The sequence below is a fragment of the Strix uralensis genome, chromosome Z (genome assembly GCF_047716275.1).
Source record: "Strix uralensis isolate ZFMK-TIS-50842 chromosome Z, bStrUra1, whole genome shotgun sequence".
Taxonomy (NCBI): domain Eukaryota; kingdom Metazoa; phylum Chordata; class Aves; order Strigiformes; family Strigidae; genus Strix; species Strix uralensis.
The window spans coordinates 18,199,114-18,211,390 of NC_134012.1; positions in this window are offsets into that span (position 1 = coordinate 18,199,114).

Sequence of the window (12,277 nt, forward strand, 5' to 3'; positions counted from 1 at the left end):
AACTTTCTAAATTCAGTGGATTTTTTTCTGCCAGTCTGCTGCCAAGACCTTGGATTGTTGGCTCTTTCTAATTTGTTCTTTAAGATCTTTTCCTCTTGTCCTGTCATTCTCTGACATTCATAAAAGTGAAACTCTATGTCTAAACTAGTGATTATACATAAAACAGGAAACATGGCCTGTCAAGAAAATGACATTCTCTTTTCCTTATCACAGTCTATATATGAAAAAGTTTTTTCAGCACTATTTCATATATTAATATCTTTCCTATATTCAATAATATTTTGCACTTAGTGGTTTTCAACTGAAGATCATAACACAGTTTGAAAGCATATAGAAATTCAATTTACCTGTTATGTAACATCTGAGACAAATGGGTGGAAATAATTTAAGCCAAGGGCAGGGAGGAATTGCCAATTGTTTAGTAGCAGAAGGGACTTCATAGAGGGGATTCAGAAATACACAATCTATTTTTGACAGAAGAATTCAGGCAGCTGGTTTGAAGCATCCAGATCTGAGTGACGAATGTATGATCCTGGCACCTTCCCTTCCTGCCCTCTCCCTCAAGTCACTCATATGCACCTTCCACCACAAAGACAAGAAACTGATGCTTCCTGACCTTTTCCAGCTCCCTTCTAATTCCTGGGTTGTTGATAAGAGGCAGAAAGATCAAGCACCCGTCCTGCAGTTCAAATGATGGTGGCAGTCAATGTAAAGAAGTTCTAGCAGAGCCAGGTATTTCACCGTCCTTTGTGAATTAAAGAAAAGTAATATTTTTTTCTCCCTTTCTGTTTCCATCTAACAGTTAAGTCTTTAACCATGCATCAACAATAGCTTTGAGAGTGTGTCAGCACTGTTTTAAGTGATTAGTTACCACGTAAACACAAGAGCTATGCTAGTATTGAGCTAGCATGCATCGTGTGTGCAAAAGATAGCTCAATGCTGTACACAGGTATGATTTCCTATAGCAAACTGGAGCCTGAAAGAGAAAATGGGTATACACCACAGACGGCTGGTTGATGAATTTTCAGATTTATTCATGGATCTTAACAGTCTGAAGCAGAGGTCAGGACAGTCTCCCAACTGCACGGGTGAAAATAATGGTGAAGCATATTGGTCTGCTGTATATCCCTTGCTGGTGACAGACGGTGTATGCAGCTAAGGCCCTTGAGATCTCATCCAGGCTTTTGTCCCATTGATTTTAATGCAGGTGATGACCTCGAAAGAAAATAAAGGACAATATGTATGGGAAATATGCTTTAAAATTTCTTCCTCTATAAACACCTACACAAATATATAAATATATTTTTTAATATCAGCACATCTTATGTGCATTTTTCCCACTCTCACAGGGTTCTGGTTAATAATACTGTATAAATGCAAGACTGTTGTCTTTCTGGTTTTGAAAGGATGGAGTTTTTTTACTGGATTTTACTGGATTTTTTTTTACTGTCTTAATTACAGTAAATTAGAATAATTAGAGTGAAATTATATGAACCCTACAATTCCCTATGGTATTTATGCTGCTTTTTAGAATGTTAATGAATGTCAACATAAATCATCAATATATTCTTACTACCTTTTAGTCTTTATAGTCAATTTTCCTATTCAGAGTTTTTCTCTAGCTAGAATTCTGTGCATTCAGTATTAAAACCAATATCATGTAATATTTCAACAGAGTGAAGAATGTTAATTAAGCTTTTGGTGAACCATATTGCAGATAAAACTTAGCAATGGTCAATTTCCTAATAATGGGTGTCTATGTTAACATAAAATGAAATAGGTTTTTGTAAAACTTCTCACACTTAAATGTATAGCTTATTACTCACAGAATAATAAAACGAAATAAAATAAAGCAAAATGGAGCGTGCTCAAAATATAATGACCATACAAAGGAGCTGCATACCACAAGAGTTTTAATGGGAGCTGATCTTGTTCCTCTTCACTTTAGGATTCTATTTTATTTTTTTAAATTAAAAGCATACATACAACACCTCACTATCTGCAATAGTGCTTTTCCAGTTTCATCACTGGATCACTATTGTAGCTGAATGCCCTCCAGCATTATGCAACATGACTAACAATCTGTCACCTGAGATTAATTTTCTTTCTTACCCTTTTGTGAAGGAGCGTAACCATGTTATATTTGTAGGGTTTATTCCCTCACAGTCTGTGCTGATTTTGGCTGGGATAGAGTTAATTTTCCTCATAGTAGCTAGCATGGGGCTCTGCTTTGGCTTTGTCCTGAAAACAGTGTTGGCAACACAAGGATGTTTTTGTTACTGCTGAGCAGCGTTCACAGAGTCAGGGCCTTTTCTTCTCATCACACCACCCAACCAGAGAGGAGGCTGGGGGCACACAGAGTGTTGAAAGGGGTCACAGCTGGGACTGCTGACCCCAACTGACCAAGTAGATATTCTGTACCCTATGATGTCATGCTCAGCAATAAAAGCTGGGGGAAGAAGGAAGGGGGGACATTTGGAGTGATGACGTTTGTCTTCCCAAGTCACCCTTCCATATGATGGAGTCTTGCTTCCTGGAGATGGCTGAGTACCTGCCTGCCGATGGGAAGTACTGAGTGAATTCCTTGTTTTGCTTTGCTTGGGAGCTTTTGCTTTACATGTTAAACTGTCTTTATCTCAACCCATGAGTTTTCTCATTTTTACCTTTTCAATTCTCTATCCCATTCCAATGTGGGGAGTGAGTGACTGGCTGTGTGGGCCTTAGTTGCTGGCTGGGGTCAAACCACTACACAGTCTCTATTAGTGCACACATTTTTCTGCATGTTCATGTTAACAAGAGTTATGTTGTTAATGTGCATTTTGGTGCCAGATCAGAATGTGGAAGGTTGTGTGGTAACTCTTCTGCTTTTTATAGAAGATGTTGAGAGAACTAGTTTACCTGTTGACATGGTCTTTTATACCTGACTTAAAGGGAGCCATTTCCCAGTGAAATGTCCCCCAACATCATATTATAGTCATCCTTATGGCGAAGAGGGAAATAAATAATGCAAAAAATATGGAAGGAGGACTGTAATACCCCCTTATAAAGGATTAAGGAAAAAGCATCAAACCCAGGAAGATGTTTCTTTCCCCAAGGCAGCCCAGAAGACAATCTACTTCAGTGAGTCCCTGAAAAACACAGAAACGTGTCTGTGCCAGGGGAACCTCAAAGGAGCCTGACCAGCTTTGGACACTGTGAAGATAAATAATTGCAGGAAGACAATACCCAAATTTTTATATGTTAGCCATTAAACTATGGTCACTTAAAGAGTTGAGTCCAAATTGAAACAGATCACAGATGGGTAAACCCCACAATTTATTTATGGCCTTGTAAGAAGAAATTGCAGAAAAGAGATAATATACCAAAATTTTTCCTTTTCACACATTCTCATGAACACAACAGCAAGAAGATACCCAAAGCTAACCTGCGACAGTGTGTTTAAATCTAGTTATGTGAAATGTCTTAACTTCTGGAACTCATTTCCATAGATTTTGCTGCCAACTAAATCACAGGTGGATTCTAAAACTAGACAATCACATGATGATAAAAACATGTATAAACATGATAAAATGAAAAAAAGGGGGGAAGTATAATCTAAACTCCTTTGGAGAATAAGCCTGTAATTAACTGGCTAGATTTAGCAACAAAATGCCAATTGATCTACTACTATTTTATACTGAGTATGACACCATCCTTTCAAACACCTGTTATTTACACTGCTATCGAAAAACATGTGAATGAATGGATCACCATTGTATTTCCATATAGTTTCTGATATGTTTAATTATTTTATGTGTAAGTGAAAAAAAATCTTGAATTTAAGCTAGCAAGTGAGTGAAGCCCATGTTTTAGTCTTGTATTATAGATGAATTTGAAGGGGTTTTTTTTGATTCATGATAAACATTTGTTAACCCAGTTGACATAAAATTTTGCTGGAAAGCTCATGAACTTCCTGTACAATCTAGCTGCAAAGTAGAAAGAGGGCAATGGATATGCAACGCTAAAAATATTTTTTCCTCTACATGTTGGATAGATGTGAGAGGTCTCTCTTTTACCATGTGAAATAGTGCTGTAAATGCAGTCATCTGAAAGAAGAAACACATTTCAGATGGCAGGTGAGGGATGGAAGATTAACTATGGTGCTGTTTTCTGAGCCAATGTTCAGAAGAGTGTGGTCTCTAACACAGCATTTGTAGAACCATGAGAAATGTCTCAAGTCCTGTAGAGTATGGGAAAGAGGATTTGTAGATTTGATTTATGTTTTTGAACAGCTGAGTGGCATGCTTTGACTTTAGATGATAAATGCTATCATGACAGAAGATCCAAGAAAGAAGAATGGCAAAGGTTGGTCTACTCTAAATTTAATCAGTGACTACCTGAGCCAGGATTTTGAGATGTCTGTGTTAAATGCTCTCGGGGCTCTTGTCAGTCAGAAGCTAATAAGGAGATGTAGAGCTGTCTTGTCCTCAAATGAGAAATCTCAGTATGGCAGTTCAAATCAACTTTGGGGCCACCTAAAGAGCATACGAATACTTTATGTACTGTAGCAGATGGTAATTATGATTGGCATCACTCTTGCCCTTTAAACAGCATCAAAACAATGACTGTTCTCCTTATTCCCTGATCGTTCACAGAACATCTGTTCCAATAAAATATGTTGTTCCTACAGCTACAGTAGGTACTTTTAACATTATAGACTATCTTCTATTAGTCTAATGGTGTTATGACCCTTAAAGAAAAGAGCTTCTAGTCATAAAAACACAATCCGTACAATGATTACTCACATTTTAAATAAGCCTAATATGACTATGTATTTTCACCCTCAGTCTTCTGTTCTCTGAAGATGCATCCAAGCATGGGAAGGCTGAAAATGAGTTTGTGTTCCTTACTTCCTTACCTCTTCATTTTAATATGTGACATGCGAGTCTAAAGAGGTGTCGAATCCTAGGACTCTAACTATAAGGTAGGTTTGGGCTTAGTTTATGCTGACATTAGAAGATAAGATGAACCCAAAAAACTCCAAAAGAATAGGAGAGACATGGGGATAGGCAATGCAGTGTTCCATAACTGCATACATCTCTGGTTAACCACAAGTCTTGAGGAGATGAGTTGTGCACACCTTTGCTCACTTACATGAGTTTAGTAATATACCACTATAATATTAGGACTGAGTATAGGCTGTCATCAACTATTGCATAAACAGAACTACCAAGGGAGGTTTTCTAGAAGCAGTAGTTTGGGACATGAATGTTGATTTACACATTCTTGTCTACCTTTCAGGTAATACAATGTGATGTAGCTGGATATGGAATCTGTATCTTTTCTGGCAGCTAGATTTTATAATTTTTTTCTGCATTTAATCCTTGATGTGCATTTATAGCAACTTTCTTCAGATAAACATCTTTCTATGATATTTTGCTTAAATCTTAATTTGTTTCTGTATTTGTTCCTCACAATGACCCCTCTCACTGCAAGGAAAGAATTTCAGGAGAGGATGGACATTTTTCCCTCCTTAGTCTTGCATTGTCCTGTGACCTCAGTTGGGAAAAGATATAATTAAAAGCCTGGCCAGATATGAAAAGATACAGTAGACCAGAATCCTCCTGTTTACAGAGATTTGCTAGTGTGGGGCTTATTAGCCTGAAAGTAGAGACTTTGGTGATCTTCCATTTTGAAAGCTGCTCCACAGTCCTTTCTGCCTGGATGTTTAGGCTGGGCACTATAGTTTGGACTGCCTTTAGTAATGGCTGCCTAGGTCTCACCAGGATGAGAGAGATCTGATACAGGAAGATGTGCACAGACCATGCAACAGAAAACCCATGTGCACAGACATGTGCTTCTGTCTAGAATAACTGTCCAGCAATCACGTGTGACATGGTAAGAGGAGGCTGTTATCCATGCTGTTTCCTGACACAGTTTTTGTCTCTCTTTACTTCCAAAGCTGCATTGGTGTACACAATGATCAGTGTTGTAATCCCATATTGTCAGAAACATTGGTCTTCCTGACCAATTATGTTTTATAATCTGTTTCGATCCTTAGTCAATCCTGTTTTGAGATGCCCTACTGTGAAGTGTTTGTAAACCCTGAGTAGGTCAATAAGTATTGATGCTGCTCAGCTGTAAGAATTACTTGGGCTATGCTCTTTCCTGAGCTCCCGATTTTGTCCTCTGATGGATGAAAAGGAGAATTTAAAAATGAGTTCTGTTTTGTCACAGAGAACAGTATACCATGAAGGGACATTATCAGTTCTGATTTGTGTGCTGACTGCCTGAAGTGTGATTGATCACTAGCAAATCAAGGTATCATCCCTCTACTTGCTCAGTGCAATGACTAAGAAATAACCAGATTAAAGCACACACACACCCCACCCCCCGCCCCCAGCTTCTTCTCCATCCCCCAGAGCCTTGTGCATAAGTGTTTATGATTAAGGGATGTAAGTGGAAGCAAATTCAGCGACCAAACTGTGGAATAATAAATGCAAAGATACTCTATGCCAAAAAAAGAGCAGCAGCATTTGTAAATGTTTCCCAGCCTTGTTTCCACAATGAGAGTGCATTCTGTTCTCTCCCTGTTTTACCAAGTCTGGCAAAAAGATGTCTGTAGAGAGCAGTCAGTCATGGGGATGAAGAATAACCAGTTTCTTTTTAATCAAATAATGGAATCTGCTTGCAGCAACAGATAAGCAGCCATTTTCCACAGCAGCATCTTGCAGTTGTTCCTCCAAATATGCTGATTTCTATTCCTCTGTCAAGAACATAAGAGGAACAGGAGCTAAAATAAGGAATGGGATCTGCCCACCCTCACTTAAAAGTGAGCTTTGCAGGTTAAAGGAGAAGAGGAATGCAAGCGCTAGATAAAAACTGACCATCTGTTTCCTTTTAAATAGACTTCCCCTCCAATCCTCAAGGTGCCAGAGATTCATTTAAATTTAAAATTAATTAAAATTCATGTGATCAAATATGGTATAGACAAACCACATAGTACATAGGCAGCCGTGTGTTCTGAAGTCTTCACAGTTTATTTAAAAAAATGTTTAGATTCATTTCCTGAAGTAATTAAGCTAATGTAATTACTCAGCATACATGTTCATGAAAGAATGCATATATACCTATATGTCTCTAGCCAATAATTTTTTAAACTCATTGGCCAATTCTGAATAAATTAGAAAGAAGGGCTAAAGAAGCAGAGCTATTAGTTTTCCAAAACATACTGTGACAGTAAATGGTTGGAAAAGAGAAGGGGTTCATTTAACATGAAGGGGTGATGACAGAGTGGTTTCTAGCTATTTTTTTAACGTGCTCAAAAAGGTGTGTAAAAAGAAAAGGGCTTTGACTATGGATATGGGTTTTGGTGTTTGCACATTATTGGATAACAAACTGCTGGTTTCAAAATTAAAATAGAATATAATTCTCAAATGTATTTAAATATTTAGATAGGTTTTACAGTCTAGACTCTTGCCACTGGGGAGACTTTACTCCACTGTTGTTTTTGAATTTACACAATGGGGCAGATGTACTTTGTGATATGTCATTAATGCTTGTTTCCAGCTGCCCAGACCTTGAGGCCAGCTGGACCATATTATGTCTTCCTCCTTGTGTACTTGAGTTTCCTTTTCCAAGAAAGTCTGGCAGACAGGGGATGATGGTCCTTGGCCAGGTCACATTCTGGTACAGAAAAAGGATGTACCCTGGGTTTGGCTCAGGATCAGGAACTGTACTGCTTCAAGCAATGTGTTCCTGTACCTTTGTATAAGTGTGGCCACTGAAATAAAAACTGCCAAAAGGTGGAGCTGGTTTTGCAAAAATGTGGCATGTGGTCCCAAAACCTTTAGACAAGTTTTTAAGCCTTATCTTAAGTCTGAGGTAAATCTGAGACTGAGCTCTCTGCTTGACTGCAGGTATTTGTCTGCTTTTTGACCCTGGACACTATTAAAGGCAATGGATCACACATAAACCATTGATTTTCTACCTCATGAAGCATATTCTCCAAAGCCCTTCTGAAATTTCATAGCATCAGTTAACTCTATATAGTCTTTAATCTTTGTATATTTTAGGTAGAGAATTTATATTCATTATTTTTACCTCTATCTTTGTACTAGGTTTCATCCTTCACAAATTAATCTCCATTTTGAACATTTATATTTATATAATTATAAATAGAATAATAATAATTTCCATGGTTACATTACAACTAGTCAGTTTTGGTATTTTTTTAATGAACTAATTAATTTCATGTAAAGATTTTTTCCCATTAAGCCAGTGTAGTTACTTTTTATGAACTGTGGGCAACTGTAGATATTTAATAAATTCACATTTAATAAATTTTCTCTCTGCAACTTTTACACCAGCTGCAGGCCCCAGAAATGTACAAATTGTGAAACCACACAGCAGTATCCAGGTATACTGAAACCTGTGTCATCCTGGATAACAAGGACCCAGGCAGGTGTGTGAGATGTCAGAACTTGTTCTTTTATCTGAGGGCAGTTGCTTTGTAGCGATGTCCAGGAGGCATTCCTGGGATGTGAGTGTCAGACTGTAATGTCACAAAACCAGACAGTGCTTGCTCCTCCACAGAGTCTGAAACCTGAGCTAAAGCTCTTTGAGGCAAAGAGCAGAATGGCATAATGCAAGGTGCTGTCCCCTTCTTCTGGTGCTTGGGTGGACCCATGGACTTGAGCACTGAGGGAAAAAGGGGAGTCACTTCCACAGACAAAAAAGGCTTCCTATTGTCACACTGTGGATAAAAATGCTAAGAGAGGAGGCTTATCTTTAGCAGAAACATGAGTGCTCTGGGAGCTTGAACGAGTCAGTGAAAACAGGACTGTACATTAGCACAGAAAGGGTTATTTGTAAGTAGAGAGGGTGGAGGAAGGCACCATCTCCTGCATTACATGTTTTCTTTTCCCATCTTCCTTGCACTCTGCAGTAACATGGGGAGATGAATAGGCCAAGAAATCCCTCTTTGAGCCCCCAAAAGTCACAGCTATTTCTCACTGCAAGCAGGGAAGCTGCCAGGAAGAATGTTCCCATGCTTACCTTGAAACAAAAAAAATAGTACTACTACTAAAAACAAACAAAAAATTACCCTCAACCAAAAAGCTGAAATTAAGACTTGTAATAGCGTAGAACCAACTCAAGCAGATGAAAAGCATTAAACACAGCAGCTGCAGTGAATTTGAGAGGTGGGATGAAGTGGTCTGGGTCAAGGGGAGTACTCATTTTGGAAGACAGAGGTGGGGATGATTATATTTAAATCCTCACATTTTCCTGGTACATCTTCATATGTAGACAAGGTGTAACCTGTGAATGCAGCCATTGAAGGCTTACCAGAGGTATGACACTGAGAATTACCTACATAAGCAACAAGGAAGCACAAGGCATGATGCTTGAAAGGGTTTTTAACCCCTATCCCTCACTGTGCATTCTGTTTCATGAAGACAAACGGTTGGTTTTGTGGGGGAATTTTACTTTCTGTCACCTAATAATTTTTGGTTGTATATGGCAGATGTGAATGAAACAGTGAAATGCCAGGCACAATGAGAGATGCACAGTGTTCTTTCCTGTCAGACTGTGCAGTAGGACCTCTTCACAAGACTGCATCTCTCCCTCCCCTCCTCTGTCCCCCCATCCTGTGCACTTTCTTAAGTCTGAATAGCTCTGAGTTAAAAAGAGAAGCCTCTGGTTTCCTAGACTACTGCAATTTTCACTAGGAGAATAGAAAAGGAAAAAAGTAGACTCTGAAAGATGGGCAGCTCAGTTTTCTTCCCCTGAACATGAAGTGGAAAGCCCTTGACCAACACAGTGTTCATTTACACGAACACATTCATTTACAGATTCCTAATTTGATTGTGTGTTCAATCAGGTTCTGTTTTATTGTCGTCCCTTAGAAAATATGTCTCGCTCATGAACGGCAGGTACCTTTCTTCATTCTCCATATTGATGAACTCTGAACGGAACAGCGATTTCAAGTCTGCTGCACGTTTCTCTCAAAGGCCAGTCTTTGTAAGGTGACTTCTTCCCAGGGCAAAATGAGTGTCTAGAATTCGATTCTGCTCATAAAAGCACATTTTGAGGAGGAACTGGAAAGATGGGAGGAGGAGAAAGTGTCTCTCACCAATCTGTGGGCAAGACACAAACTTCCATACCAGGAAAAAAGGCATCATAAAATCTCATTTTACTTGGATAAGGTTCAGACAGATATGTGTTGGGAGCTGTCCCTGCGTTTCCCAAAATGTTAATCCTGTACTCAGATGGGATATTTCCTGATTCTCGGTTTCTGTGTTTCAGTGGTTAGGAATTCATGTTTTAGGAAAAGAGACAAACTTTTGGGAGCAAACTAGCTCAGTTTATTTTGATGGAGATCAATAACAGTATATAGAATTGGAAAGCAGTTTTTCTCTGTGGTTTTGCCTGGAAAAAAAGTAAAATCATAGGTTGGAATTACTATTTCCACTCACACTCCCAGGTCACTACCTTTTGGAGAAGCATTTTGCAGTTGTAGTCTGTGGAGATGTCTAGAAGGTATAGTATTATTTAACAGTAAATTATGGTCTGTGAGGAAAGCCTATACAAGATAAATCTTCTGTATTACCTCATATCAAGATGCACTCCTGTTTCGATAAGTCATACATAGTCAAGTACAGTTATAAGTTTCTTATGTCATTAACTTTTCATGTATTACTACACGGTTCACCTTGAAAAAATTGGATTGCTCATTATCCAGTTCTCTACCTGTTTAAGCAGATCTGTTGCCTGTCCTGATAAGACAAAGATCATTTTGCCTGGTTAAAGCACTCGAATAACCCTTTACCAATTTTGAGTTCTTACAACTTTTGCCATCTTAGGTAAAACTGAGGGTATGTTTTAGTTCTATAAAATTATTTTATTCAGATATTTCATTGTCTGTTGATGTTTTAAGTCAGATCTTAATGCTTTAAGCATAACTTTATGTCACAATCTATACTTCTCTGAGTAATCATATTAATATTCTAATAGTATGTATAAATACATTTCTATTACTGTACAATAATTTCTCTTATACCAGCTGTAATTGAATTTTTTATACTTAAAAAAACAGAGCTAGAAGTAGCATAGAGTAACATAGAAGAATACAAAACTCACAAAGTTCTAAATCTAGACCTGTAATAATTTTTGGCATATTACTCTCTTGATCATTAATTATGCCCAGACTGTTCTTCCTTCAGAAGTATAAGTCCACGTGTTGATTTATAGCTTCTATAGGTGGTTAATCTTTGCCTCCTAATTGCATCTTGACCATATATTTCAAAAGTAACTGCTTTCTTCCCTGTTTCCAAAGACATTTCAGAAATTTCACTGTAAAGTCAGCAGTTGAAAATATGGAGAAAATTTCACTATAAATCTTCCAATTGTGTTTTACATATTTTCTGCATCCCCAGAATGAATTATGTTATCCTAAGACCTTAAATCCAATGAATCTGACCAGCATTTTATTCAATAACTAAAATGCTACATTATCAGCTAACTAAAAATTGCTGAAAATATTGTACTGGAAGCACACTTCACTGTTTTTTTTAACCCTCATAATTCTGGTGGTGTAAGATTACAATTTTTGTACCAAATATATTGAAAATATATGAATAATAAAATATAATAATTTTCAATACTTGATCTAACTTCTTTCGGGATGAGCTTAAAACATAAAAAAAATTAACTTTATTTTGATAGGCAAATATGAGGTTTCATCTCCTTATCTTACCCCAGTAGAAATGTGTGTTGTTTCCTATTTGCCTTTCAAGGCAGACTTTGCTCTCCAAAGCTGGATTAATGGCTCTAAATACATCCTAATGAATGAGCTTTTCTGCAAGCATTTATCACCACACTATCTGAATCCTTCACTGATATTAATTAATTTATCCATTATTTATGGATTGTGTTGAGACCTGAGAAGGCTGAAAGCAAATGCTAAAATCTCTCTCCATTGTCTCCCATAATGACAAATGTAGCCCCACATGGGACTGAGAGATCAAATGGTAAAAGTGTGAGTCTTTTTATTTCTGGAGAAAGCATGAGAGACACAAAGCTGAGTTATACTGTCCCTACTCCTGTGGTAAGTGGCAGGAGAGACTAGTGGGCAGAGCAGAAGAAAGGACAGGAAATTGAGGCACATATGAAATCAGGAAAAATAGATCAGTGGGATAAGAACACATTCAGTAGCAAAAGAGCAAGCTTAATTTTTGGTTTTTTACTTGGTAATTTTATACTTCAGTGCTTTCGCCTGAAGAGAGTTGGTTGAGAA